Below are 15,386 nucleotides of genomic sequence, written 5' to 3' on the forward strand. Positions count from 1 at the left end.
GAGAAAGTTAGAGAGAAACATTCTTTTTGACAAAGCATAGTGCCAAAATTGGAGCTTTCTTTTGGTCTGGTACTGATCTTAAAAAACATAGTGCCAAAATTGCTTGGGATAAGGTTTGCAGCCCTAAAAATGAGGGTGGCCTTGGCTTTAAATCTTTAGACATTTGGAATAGGGCTGCCATTGCTAAGCATATTTGGTTCCTGTTTTCTGGAGGTGAGAAATCTATGTGGTGCCAATGGGTGAAATCCTACTTACTTAAAGGCAAGAGTTTCTGGAAAGTCAAGGTCCCTAATGACCCTTCTTGGGTCTAGAGGAAGATTTTATCTCTTAGGGATGCTATGTCTCCTCTTATCCTACATAAGATTGGTAGAGGTAACTCTACTTTTTTATGGCATGATAATTGGCATCCCCTTGGTCCCCTTTGGCATAAGTATGGTGATAAAATCTTGTATGATTCCTGTCTCAACAGTGACGCTAAAGTCAGACAGATTGTTGATGGGAATTCCTGGAAATGGCCTATTCCTAATCCTTCGGAAATAGGAAGATTTGATCTCAGCTACCCCCAGTAACTGCACCACTAATTCTTCGAGAAATGATCAACCTTTTTGGCAATTAAGCTCTGATGGTGATTTTTCCATTAACTCAGAATCATTGGAGGAGTAAATTTGATGTTGTGGCCTAGCACACTCTTCTTTGGGGGCCTCATATGATTCCTATTTTATTGTTTGGATGGCTATTCATGAAAGATTAAATACTGGGGATCGTTTGGAATTGTTTGGCTTGTCCCCTAATCCAAGCTTCCCTTTCTGTCAATACCATGCTGAGAGCCATTCCCATATATTCTTTAACTACATCTTTGTTTCTAGAATTTGGGAAGCTCTTAAAGCTAAATGCAAAGTAAATTGGGCCTAATCTCCAATGGCCTCATGTTCTAACCTTTGTCACCAAAGAGACCAAGGGCAAATCATTGCATTCTATAATCCTTAAGCTTACTTTACTTTGCTCTATTTACCAAAAGGAATAATAGAATCTTTAATAAGGAACACAAACCTGAAGAGGTGGTTACTAACTCAATTGTTCATATGATTAGAGGTAGACTTCTATCTATCACCAATTTGCCTAGATCTACAGGGGATAGCCGGTACATTGCTCAGTGGAATCTGCCCAACACAATCTTGGAGCCCCAATCTCCAGGAATGGGAGGGATGCTGAGTGGTGTGAGTTCACCATAAGAGGGTTGAGTGAAGGAGAGCAATTCTTTTTTTTGGGTAAGTAAGTCATAAAATAAAACAATGAAATTTACTAGTTTACAAGGGGCATACCCCAGGCACACCCAACAACAAATAAAAACGAACAAAACCAACATAGACTACCACTGCCCCCCTAAGAAAGGGGGGATAAACCAGAACAACTGAAGATACAAAAACCCAACTCTGCCCATATATCCTTTTTGTCCCCAAGTAACCCCTACCATCAAAGAAAATAGATGGGAACTCGAGGTGGATATATGGGCAAAGATACAAAACAAAACATCACAAAGCTTATAAACACAACAGACACACTCACAAAACAACACCCCCAAGCTGAGTCAAAGATGATAACCAACCCCACATACCCCCAGTCTCTGCTGAGATAAATACATGGAATCCAATAAGCGTCCCACTCCTCACAGTTGTGACATCCAAGCCACTTAACCAAAGCCGTGACGGAGGAAAAAATCTATCCCACGAGATATCCCAACAAAGTCACATGAAGCTCGCACGACCAGTAACCATAAGCCACAGTTGTAGCACGTCCGCAAGGGACCCCGCTACAGTTCGGACTCGATTTTGTGTCACGGTTCTTAATCTTGAACCAAAGAGTCCAAATCTGACAAATCGTTTTGAGAAAACAGATTTTTGGAAAAAGTGCCAAACATGGACTGCTTTGCCAGATACAGAGTCGCCACCTAAATATTTTTTTATGGGGGAATTTAGGAAACCCTGACTCGGTGCCGAAGGCCACATGTCCGTCATCACCAGAGTTGCCTTGGCTCGGGAGCTAGGGTACGATTGGGGAAGGTCAGCTATGAGCACCCCCTCTCGCCCGATCCGAAGATCGGCCTCTACTAACCGTGATATCCGTTTTTTGAAAATATTATGTGTTCTTAAACCATTTATTAGTCTAGAATTACTATGTTATGCGCACAGCAAATAAGTATAGACTAGATTGCCTAATTTGGAAAGAAACATTGCATATCCGTTTGTTTTGGAAAATGTTTTGGAATTTGCTACTTGCAAGTAGGCTAAAATCCGGATTTCAACAAGTTTTTCCAACTCAAACAATCCAACCTTCACCCACAGGCATTCAAACAGTTTATAACACATAAGCATCTAGCCACATGGTAATCATGCTATCATGTTAACATTCACACGCATGCGAGATGCTAAAGCATAACTACTTACATAGTACTCCGAGCTAAAAACAGGAACATGTTAGCAATTAGTGCAAGATCCAAGTCCATGTTAAGTGCCTAATGCATCGCATGCAAAAATGTTACTAGAATAGGCTCGGCTAATCTTAAGGATGACATGTGAAATGCAGTCAGTTAACGCATGTATTCGATTCGGAATTTGAAGTACAAATGCAGTTAGCGTGATGTACCGAGCCTGGTGCATGCAAGACAAATGTATGGATGCACGCATGCATAGCATAAGTTATGCCAAGTTAAACATGCCCTAATCTACCATCATAAACAGGTAAATAAAAGGGAAGAAAGAAGTGGGGGGGGTTGGAAGACATTCACACACTGACCCACACTTATTACAGATTCGTCCTCACTCGAAGGGACCAAAAGAATAATACAGATAATTAACCTACAAGTTAATTAATTATTACAAATTGCCTAATTAGCTAACAAACTAACTAAGCTAGGAAAAATAGTAAACCGCCTCGGGAAGAGAGCTCAAAGCAATGCGTGCTCGGATCTTGCTCGGAAGTGCACCACCATGCATAGGCTGCCTCTGTTTTCCCTTCTTTACTCCTCTGGAGGGTGCCAAAACCTCAGGATTGCTTTTCTGGATACTGGGGAATGCCATCGGCTGGGTAGAATGCCCACCGGCAGTGGCATGTGATCACCGGCCATTGGTGAAGCTATCGGCAGAGGGAGGATTGCCGGTCTGCACTTGGCACTGCCAGTCGGCAGAAAGCTCCTGCAGAATCTACAATTGACAGCAACAGAGGGCAAGGCAGGGCATGGCAATACAATTCAAGGCATATATGCACCAATCATGTCCCTTATCATGTTAGTGACTCAAAGGGACATGCCCCTTGGTTCTCGGACCATCAATCGCGCATTTCCATGCGTGATGGCCCAAAAGTACCAAGTGTGCACGTTTTGATGTCAAATGCAATGCAAACCAACAAACCGATGTCCAATTCCTATCACTAGATCAAGGAGCAAGACATGCATGCTAAATGCAATGCAACCTAGGCATACAAGCTAAGGATGCAACATGGAAATGCAAGATGCACATGCAAGCATGCAAACAAACATGCAAGGTAAGCATGCAAGCAAACAAATAATGGACTTAAACATGATTTGGGCAACTCTAATAAGGCCCAAAACAGTGGCCAAAGTGACCAAAATAAAGGACTAAATACACATGCACACATGCACATGTTAAAGGGCCAACATTTAGGCACAAATGGGACAACTCTCAAACACATTTGAAAGAGGGTAATTATGGACATATGGCATGCAAGGTAAGCATTGAAAATCATGTAAAGATGGTGCCAAACCAAGCAAACAAAATAGACTAAGCATGCAATAAATGGCCCAAGTACTTGAAGCAAGTCAAAGGGGCTTGAACCATGACCAAGTCCACCAAGCCTCACAAGGCTAAGAGGACTTAAAATAGGTTCAAGACAGACCTAGACCATGCAAAGGGGGCCCCCTAGATGGCATCTAAGTGGCTCAAATTCAAAGGCATGTACAATGGCCAAAACATGGAACATGCTACACAAGCTTTCAAAGCATTAAAGAGGTGTCCAAGGCAAGCATACAAGCATGTCAAAGGGACTGAAATTACATGACAAATGATCCCAACCCACTAAATTAAGGCAAGGATGCATGCTATACATTTACACACTTAAGGCCAACAAGCCAAAAATGCAAAGGGGCTATACAATGCATGCCATGGCCGACCCAAACAACTATGGACAGACCTCTAGCGTGGTAAAATAAGCATAGAAGCTTCACAAAACCAGACCTAAAACAAGCTTAAACAAAGGTTTACAACCTAAGGCATGTTAAGGCAATAAAGTGGCATTACAAGGTAGGTATGCTAAGCATGCATGGTGTACCAAAACCAACAATAAACAGAAGCATATTATGATATAATAGGCACAAAAAACAGCCAAGGCGTGGTCAACATGAAGCTTAGCTAGATGCTCCCTCAAGAGGCCAAAAATGGTCCATTTCAAGGACAATAAGGAGAGGGGGTGGCCCTCTCCTTCTTGGGACCTCAAGGCACCATCCTCACCTCTAAAATCCCTCAAGATTTCAGTGGTGAGGAGGCCCAAACATCAAGGTCTCGGAGCTCACTCAAAATAGCACAAAATGGGGCCTTTCAAGGCCTAAGAGGGGTCAAACACCTCCAAACCACAAAACACTCTAAACAAACTATTTAGAGGGCCTAAAAACAGAACTTTTTTATATTATACACCAAGCTCAAAAATAATTTTAAGATAGGTAAAAATACAATGCAAAAATGGGGAATAAATGGACTAGTTTCTTACCCTTGAAGACCCCTTCAACAATGGTGGACCAGCAGCCCCTTTTAGGTTGAAACCAACTCCAAAACTTCAAAAACAACCTCTTAGAACCTCAGTGAAGGTGAAACACTATGTGTTTGTGTGCAATAGTAAGACACAAACACACTTAAACACACACAAAGGTAAAAAGAGAGAGGTATAGAGATAGAATGTGTATCAATCCTAACCCTAGAACTCAAAACCCTAATATGGCTGTCTAAAATCTCTAAAGTGTCTAACCCTAAGCAAGGGAGAGAAGGGCTCCTCTTATAGAGCTTTTTGTCTTGTAAAGCTTACAAGACAAGCTTCTAAAGAGAGAGATCCCTCCATACACGTGTATGGAGGGGAGCCAAATGTAAGACAGCTGTAATAAAATATCTGCAAAAGTAGATGAACAGTAATCGACTGCCCAAAAATGCCATTTTGGCAAAAGGGAGTGCCGACCAGCAAAAAAGAATGCCGACCCGCAATATAGATTGCCGATGGCATCAAAACACTTGCCGGTGGCTTCTGGCCATGGCCGGTGATGTGTGGGGATGCCTCACAAGGCATTCCCTGCCCCTCCAAGGCAAAACACAAGTATTTGGTGCAAAACTAGACACTAAACAGTCAAGTTCGGAGATCCTGAGGCAAGGCACGTAGCTGAGACCTCCGGGAACTCCAAACGAACACAAACAAGGGTAATCACCAAGTGTTCCAATGGTGACGTCCAAGTCTTGAGGACGGTCAAAAATGGGGTGTCTATAGTTGCCCCTCTTTGACAGAACTCGAAAGTCATAACAATGATGGGAGTGAATGTCAAAGCGCAGAGACGACCCATTTTCGACAAGGCCGAAGACTTAGACAAACATGCAAGACAAACAAGATATGCGCCCGAAGGCAGGGGGCAAAATGCAGGACAATGCACGAAGCCGAGCATAACTTATGATCATGCAAAGAAAGCTGTAACGAAGCATAACATGCGACAGTTTTAAGCTAGCATACACCAGACTACACTACGATGCAGAAAGGATGTAAGAGAATTATGCAATTCTTAATACGTCTCACTCGGAGGATACAATACCTGTGCGGCTCGTCTGGTTGCACCAGCCTCGAATGAACCGTACAGACAATATCGTGCCTGAAAAGAAAGTAAACTTAACAGGTACAATATTGTTAGCAACATGCATGATAATGCAAAAATGGATGCAAGATGATATGCAGTATATACAAAACAATGTATAAATAATGCAAATGAAGATGCAATGCAATTGAATCATGATCCAATCATGAGCGGTTCAAAACCCTACCTATGTCAATTAGATTGATGGAGGTAACAAGTCTATCTACCATAGAACGGTCCACTGAACTATGAGTAATGTAGACGGACGCAAGAACAAGTATTGGGGGGGGGGAATTGACACAAGTGGGGAAACGACCCGTTGGAGAAAGGACAATGATCCTAATGCTGGATGCAAAAATTACACTACAATGCAATATATATATATATGGATATGCTGGGGAGGTGGCAATGGATATGGCGCGCGGACCAAACCAAATCTTGCCTATGTAAGGCATGTACGCATACAAGCCACGTCTAACATGGAACGGTCCACTGAACTATGCTTTGACACGAGAAGTATGGGCACATACCAGACCAAGCTCAACATGGAAAGGCGCAAGCCATAAAGCTACAATGCAATGTGCACAGATATGTAATGGAATGGAAATGATACGATGGATAAGGCACGCATGGCCAAACCAAATCTTTGCCTAGGAAGGGCATGTACATGTACAAGCCGCGTCTAACATAGAACGGTCCACTGAACTATGCTTCGACACGAGAAGTATGGGCACATACCAGACCAAGCTCAATCATGGAAAGGCGCGAGCCATAAATGGAAGGCGATGCAATGAATGCATGCGACCTACAATGCAAGGGATATGGCACGCGGGCCAAACCAAATCTTGCCTAGGCAAGGGCATGTACACAAACAAGCCGCGTCTAACATAGAACGGTCCACTGAACTATGTTTTGACGTGAAAAGTATGGGCACATACCAGGCCAAGCTCAACATGGAAAGGCGCAAGCCATAGACGGGGGTGATGCAATGAATGCATGCAATCTGAAATGCAATGGAAATGGATACAATGGATATGGCCTGCGGGCCAAACCGAATCTTGCCTAGGAAAGGCATGTACGCATACAAGCCACGTCTAACATAGAACGGTCCACTGAACTATGCTTCGACACGAGAAGTATGGGCACATACCAGACCAAGCTCAATCATGGACAGGCGCAAGCCATAAATGGAAAGTGATGCAATAAATGCATGGAAACTACAATGCAATATCTACGAATATGCAATGGAATGGATATTTACAAACATGCATGACAATGCAGTATGCACTATGTTCTAATGATGCATGACAATGCAACTATTTATGATGATGCGTGACAACACATGTGTTTTTTGTTTTTTTTTTAAATGCAAGTGATGTATAAAATGCATGTTGCATGGAATGCGCGACAACACGCGGCTGTAAGATACACGACAATGCAACTCATCGAAAGTCGTTCGGGCACGACAAACACCGAAGGACTTGCACCTTCAGAGGATTTAGGGTTTCCTAGACCGTCATAGATATACCTGTGCGGTTCGTCTGGTTGCACCAGCCTCAAATGAACCGTACATACAATATCGTGCCTGCAAAGAAAACAAACTTAACAGGTACAATGTGATTAACAATATGCGTATTAATGTATTTTGAAAATGCGTGACAATGCAAAGCAAATGGGAAGCACAATCAATGCTGTGAAAGCACAGACATGTAAGTGGAGCACGCGGTCTATGCAGGCAACGAAATTGATCATGAGCATGCGGTCTACGCAATTAGTGAAATTGATCATGAGCATGCGGTCTACGCAAGCAGAACATGCGGCTATGCAGGTAATGAAGTTGGTTTCAAGCATGCGGTCTACGCAAGCAATACATGCGGTCTACGCAGGTAATGGAATTGAACAATTATGCGGTCTACGCAAACAAAACATGCGGTCTATGCAGGTAATGGAATTTTGAATAAACGTGCGGTCTACGCAAGCAGAACATGCGGTCTACGCAAGTAATGAAATTGAACAATTATGCGGTCTACGCAAACAATACATGTGGTCTACGCAAGAAATGAAATTGAATAATCATACGGTCTACGCAAGCAGAACATGCGGTCTATGCAAGTAATGAAATTGAACAATTATGCAGTCTACGCAAACAAAACATGCGGTCTACGCAGGTAATGAAATTGAACAATTATGCGGTCTACGCAAGTAATGAAATTGAACAATTGTGCGGTCTACGCAAACAAAACATGCGGTCTACGCAAGTAATGAAATTGAACAATTATGCGATCTACGCAAGCAGAACATCCGGTCTACGCAAGTAATGAAATTGAACAATTATGCGGTCTACGCAAGCAATACATGCGGTCTACGCAGGTAATGAAATTGAACAATCATGCGGTCTACGCAAGTAGAACATGCGGTCTACGCAAGTAATGAAATTAAACAATTATGCGGTCAACGCAAGTGATGAAATTGAACAATTATGCGGTCTACGCAAACAAAACATGCGGTCTACGAAAGTAATGAAATTGAACAATTATGCGGTCTACGCAAACAAAACATGCGGTCTACGCAGGTAATGAAATTGAACAATTATGCGGTCTACGCAAGCAATACATGCGGTCTACGCAAGTAAAGAATTTAATCATGCGGTCTACGCAAACAAAACATGCGGTCTACGCAGGTAATGAAATTGAACAATTATGCGGTCTACGCAAGCAATACATGCGGTCTACGCAAGTAATGAATTTAATCATGCGGTCTACGCAAGTGATGAAATTGAACAATTATGCGGTCTACGCAAACAAAACATGCAAAATGCAATGAGATACGCAAAATAGCGCGATGGAATGCAATGCACAAAACAGTGCGATACGCTAAACAGCGTGATCGATATGCACTGCACAAAACAGTGCGATTGATATGCGATGCACAAGACAGTGCGATTGATATGTGATGCACAAAACAGTGCGATAATTTGAAATGCACAAAACAGTGCGATTGATATGCGATACGTGTCACACCCCAAACTTGCCCCTAAAAGTTTGGGCATGACCTGCACAGAAACAGATGCATAACCTGGTATACATATCATATGGGGCCTGAACGGAAGCATTTACCAATATAAATTAACATAAATAAAAGAACTGCATCCATTGAGCGACCACTATCATGCCAGGATCACAGACAGAACATAAGGCAAATAAACATACAGTGACGTGCATCAAAGAATTAGCTATGTACATATATATATATATAAATATACAGACCCAGCCCTTAGAATTGGGCGCAAAATAGCACAGACAGGCAAAGGAATTATATATACATCAACCTTAAGCAGACAATCAGGGTGCAAAATCAAAAGCTTAGCTAAATGAGTTGCCTTCACTTAAGTGCCTGGACACTCTGAGGTTGACAAAAGAGGCACGGATGCCATGGGTTAAAACTGACCTCCAGATGGAATGCCTACAGAAACAGACATAACACAAAATGAGTCAAGCTCAGTGAATAGTAGTACATAAACAATTTAAAGCTTAACTTAACTTACTTACAATGTACATATTCATTTAATTACATAAGTATATGCAAAAATCCTGTGGTTAGTCTGATTCTGTACACATTTCAAAACGGCCTTGTCGGTTCATAACTTCACAGATTGGCCCTTGGCCTGATGGGGTCACACGTTCACAAATTAGCCCTTGGCTTAACTTAGATGCACAACTTCAGAAATTGGCCCTCGGCCTCTGAGATTCATAGATTCACAAGTTACAGATTTATACTTCACAAGTTGGCCCTCGGCCTCATAATTTCATATTTCACAAGTTGGCCCTTGGCCTCATAATTTCATAATTCACAAGTCACACCTTTCATATCTTCACAAATTATATCTTTCGTAATTTCACAAATTGTATATTTCATAACTTCACAAATTATATCTTTCACAAAATGGCCATAGGCCTCATAACTTTCACATCGGCTTTAAGCCCAGTTCACATATGTATGGACTCAAGAGGTGGCTCGTACGGATTCTAGAGGTGACTCGCATTGCAGCACTTAGTTCCGTACAGCACTTTGTTCCATACCAGAAATCATATCGTTATATATCATATCATAAACAGAACGAATAACCAGGACAGAATAACCCCAGGTTCATAAAAATACTATCACCCAATAGTGTACACAAATCTCTTCATAGGTTATTCCAAGCTAAAATAATCGTCTTACGTATATCGGAATCGTAGTAATACTTATTGATAAAAGACACATGCATCATTATTCCATTTGTTCATCATGAATCAATAAAGTGAACTTCTAGATAACAAGACGTTAATAACACCTATTAACGGTAAACAAAATGTACCAGTTTAGGACTATCCACAGTCCTATTTGATCATCCAATTTTGATGGTTCATTATGGAATGTCCAAACCGTCATGTTCCCAAAAAGGGAGGTTCACATTTACCATTCCTTCCTGTTAACCAATTCCATAGTGTTAACTCCCGATTACGAAAGTACAGTAAAATCATTCCCTTAACACACACAGCTTCTTTTCCATAACGTGGGTTGCTTTTTATCGTAATGGACTCGACATTAATAGTTCCATGAGATAATTTACAAATTCTAGCACATTAATGATAGCCCTTACTCGTAACAGGAATGTAGAGTAGTTTCCAAGTCATTCTAACATACACAAAATCTTCCAACCAACATAACATTAGTATAATCACTTGCAAGAAACGGAATGTTAACAATAAAGATCAGTAACGATGATTAAATGTATGACCACAGTACTACTACTCACAGTGTGGAGGCGGAGCGCTACTTCCCCCTGAAGCATGTCGTACACACATACAAAGTTCACAAATTAACTTCCCTCTTTCCTTGTTAAACTACTTCCTGACTCATTACGTTTCGAATGAATTTACCGCCATCTTAAGATTATCAGAAAAATATTTTAAAAATATCAGAGGGTCAAGCACGCGAAACGGAGCCGAACATTTTTTTCAGCTTGGGCCGCACGTGCGGCTGTGAGCCCCGCACGTGCGGCGGTTGGTCCCGTACGTACGGCCCAGATCCCCGCACGTGTGGCGATTTCAGTGTGAAAGCAGTCCGAAATTTGTACAAAATCCCATTCTTGGCACTCTCTTTCAAGGCTCAAAATAGGTTCTTTTAGTTGTTAAGCATGGGTCAAAAATCATGTAAACAGAAGTTACAACATGGATCAATCTATGTACAATTTGAATCTTTAATCTTAACTCACAAACACAACTCAACTTCATAATATTCCCATCTTCACACACACATATATATACATACACATAGCCATTGATCATAAGGGTGAATTCAAGCTTGGTAACGAAGGGAATGAAAACAAAACAAATAATGCTATAATTATCATGCTAATTCTTCAACACACACACATATATAACTTCCATTACAACTCTAAGTTACACAACACCAAGAGATTCCTACTCTCTAGCAAGAAAGGAGTAGAACTAGGTGGGTTAAACTCACCTTAAGCCTTAATCTCTAGATGACTTCCCAATTTCCCCAAATTTCTTCTTTGTTGAGTTTTTTTTTCTTCCATTCCAACCCTTCTCTTCCTTAATTCTCCTTTTCTACTCTCTAGGAGATATTTTTGTTTTGAGGTTCATAAGTCAAAAATGGCTAAGCATATACATATGTACATATATATATATATATATAAAATTGAATAAGACAAAATTTACTCAATTTAATTATCCCAAATCAAATTTTCACAAAAATACTTATTATGACCTAAAAATTATGCTAATCTCAAATATATGGTCAATTTCAGGTTATTAAGCTTCTAAGGCCTTCGATTTCTAATTCAAACACTAGAATTGTAACAGATATTTCTTTTATGAAACAGATATGATTCTGTAATCATAAAATTCATCCAGTTAAACTTAATTCCACATGAAATTTCACAGTAAGCATCTAAAGGTACAAAGTAAGGGACTCAAGGTATACCAGAAAACATGTACGAGGGTCGGGTCATTACACTCTCCCCCCCTTAAATAAGTTTGGTCCCTCAAACTTGTTTCAACGTATAACTGATTACCACAGTTATTCAAAAATTTACACACAACAAGTATTTCATAGTTTCATTTCACTAGCTGCTTCAATGTTTATTTTGGGCATGTAAAAAAAAATAAAAAATAAATAAAAAAAAAGAACAACTCCATATAGTTATTTCGTAGGATCATGCGTCAAGTAAAGTAAGATTACAAGAGTCCATAGCAAGACATTCTAGACACATAATCTCTAGTAGGTAAGGTGTACAGTCAACCATATTTCTTTGTCCATGAGTTTTATAACAGAAATTTTCAAAGACAGAAACATACAATTTCCAAATACAGAGCATAGTAGATATTATTTCCTTAAGTACATAAGGCACGTAATTTAGGTATTCTGTAGCATACGTTAATTTCAACTACAACATGTTCTCTATTATGTTCACAGCCTAATCGCCCCAGTACTAATAGTTCACGTGCAAATCTCATTACCTAATAAATCACATGTTACAAATCACTCATATATTGTTTTTTTTTTTTTTTTAAATTCAATTACGTAGTTAGATTCAAGTCTGATTATGAATAAGTAATTTAGACATCGTAATTCACCCAGTAGAGTCCTACCTAATCAACAAGGTATACTTCATTCTATCAGTTACAAATGAACCTTTTAAGTATATAGCCAGTAGCGTCACATTTGTTCTTAGTAGTCCTCGCTTTTCAAAATTATGTCAAAATTTTACCATTACATTGGTTCAAAATTATGGGCAATTATCTTTAACAAAGTTGGTATGACAGAAAGAAAGGCCACAGTTCACATTGTAAATTCCTTATAGCATTACTTTTAAGCATAGGATTACAAAGGAAACCATGTTCCGAATCAAACGATTAGAATCATACCAACTAGTATCATATACTTGCATAGGTTCATGCAGACAGGTCATCATAACACTTGTCATACTATCGTAAATGCGAATCTAAGCAATAGATATAAATATGACAACCGTCGTTTCGAGCAAAGAAAGCCATTCAAAGATAGAGCTAGGAATCAAGTTTAAAATCGTATTTCCTTAAGCAATCGCAACGGTGGAGTAGCATATCCATTCTTATTATTTATTATTATTATTATTATTTTCATCATTACAGGGTTCTATTGTTCATATAATTTTTCCTTTTTCCAACCATAGTGTATAAAATCAACTACATTGCTCCATATTCATAATTTAGAAATACAGTGGTCAACAAACAGTTATACAAAAATCACAACCCTGTACATAAGCAGAGTATCTAATTCTTCCTCGTACGTAGATTCTATCACAGCCATAATGTCCAAAAATTCAACCATATGTCAAGAAGGTGATTTAACCTACTAACATTAGAGTTAGACTTCTTGATAAGACCAATTCAACATGATAGGAAATTAATTCGAAATCATATTGTACGGATTATACAAACCTGCATGAACATGCAAGAGGAAGTAGATACCCGTTAACCTATCATTATCATGGCATACCCCCCATAACCATTCGTTTCCGTTAAAATTCACGGTGTCATGCATAACAATTTCCATTATAGCCTTAGATACGGAATGAGAGTAGCTTAACAATTTGAAATACCTACATAGAATTACATCACAAAAATGATTTCTCAATCTTAAATTGTTAATACACAGAGGCAGGATTCTAATTCTTACAATAACTTATCAGATTAATGATTGTCTAGTATTTTGTAAAGTGTCGTATGGACAGATACGTTTCATAGACGGGATTCCTCATATCATTCGACTATTACTCATAAGGAGTCTCAATTACAAATTGCAGATTATACATAAACAAAACAGATTATAGATTACGGATTTCAGATTTCATATTACAGAGGTCAGAGTACAGAGTACATTACAGAATACAGATTCTCGCAATCAAATCCCAATTACACATAGACAATACTTATTAGACACTATTAATAATTCTCTATCAGAAATCGTCAGTAATTTCCTTAGTTCACGGAATCTTATTACTTACATACTGCTTCAAGGTTAATAACTAACTCCCCCGCATAGCCTATCTATTTAAACCGTCAACAAGAAGTAAATTCACAATTTATTAACTCCCTTCACAATTTTAAGAGGGGTCACTATATTCATAACTTCTTCTTCCGACCAATCCTACTTAACACAATTTCAATTAGCGCACCGAACACATCTTATCAAAGTATTCAAACACAATAATTTCTCAAAATCGCGGGTTTAAACATTGTTATGGCAAGGAAGACATAACTATAGGTAAAGTACCACGTATAGCGTTTCCTTTGATCTTAGATATATTTGATACGTAAAATTTAAGCAATTCACTCAAATAGGTACTAAACAACCCAATTATATCGCCATCATTCCCTACAGATAAGTACCAACCGATAACACACATTTTATCTAATTCTTTATATATAAACTGTCTTACCGATCAGCTCGAATTCTTACCACACCTCCGCAGTACAACGTTGTTGACTTAATCCCATCTGCATGTCTTACATTATTCACCAATCTATAGAGGTAACAAAAGAATATACAGCCGATATAGATCGTAATCATCAGAGTTAGCAGGTAAAACATACACACTTACCGTTGCCATCAATCTTTTCATGTACTCTCAGACTATTATGCATGATGCCTAAGTCTTTCTAGACATCCTAAAGCTCAATGGATTCGTGTGTGAGATAGCAACTCGTGCTCTGATGCCACTTGTCACGCCCCAATCTTGCCCCTAAAAGTTTGGGCATGATCTACACAGAAACGAACGCATAACCTGGTATACATATCATATGGGGCCTGAACGGAAGCATTTACCAATATAAATTAACATAAATAAAAGAACTGCATCCATTGAGCGACCACTATCATGCCAGGATCACAGACAGAACATAAGGCAAATAAACATACAGTGACGTGCATCAAAGAATTAGCTATGTACATATATATATATAAATATATAAATATATAGACCCAGCCCTTAGAATTGGGCACAAAACAGCATGGACAGGCAAAGGAATTATATATACATCAACCTTAAGCAGACAATCAGGGTGCAAAATCAAAAGCTTAGCTAAATGAGTTGCCTTCACTTAAGTGCCTGGACACTCTGAGGTTGACAAAAGAGGCATGGATGCCATGGGTTAAAACTGACCTCCAGATGGAATGCCTACAGAAACAGACATAACACAAAATGAGTCAAGCTCAGTGAATAGTAGTACATAAACAATTTAAAGCTTAACTTAACTTACTTACAATGTACATATTCATTTAATTACATAAGTATATGCAAAAATCCTGTGGTTAGTCTGATTCTGTACACATTTCAAAACGGCCTTGTCGGTTCATAACTTCACAGATTGGCCCTTGGCCTGATGGGCTCACACATTCACAAATTAGCCCTTGGCTTACCTTAGATGCACAACTTCAG

This window comes from Camellia sinensis, chromosome 12 (genome assembly GCF_055761805.1).
Source record: "Camellia sinensis isolate YWXY chromosome 12, ASM5576180v1, whole genome shotgun sequence".
NCBI classification, from domain to species: Eukaryota; Viridiplantae; Streptophyta; class Magnoliopsida; order Ericales; family Theaceae; genus Camellia; species Camellia sinensis.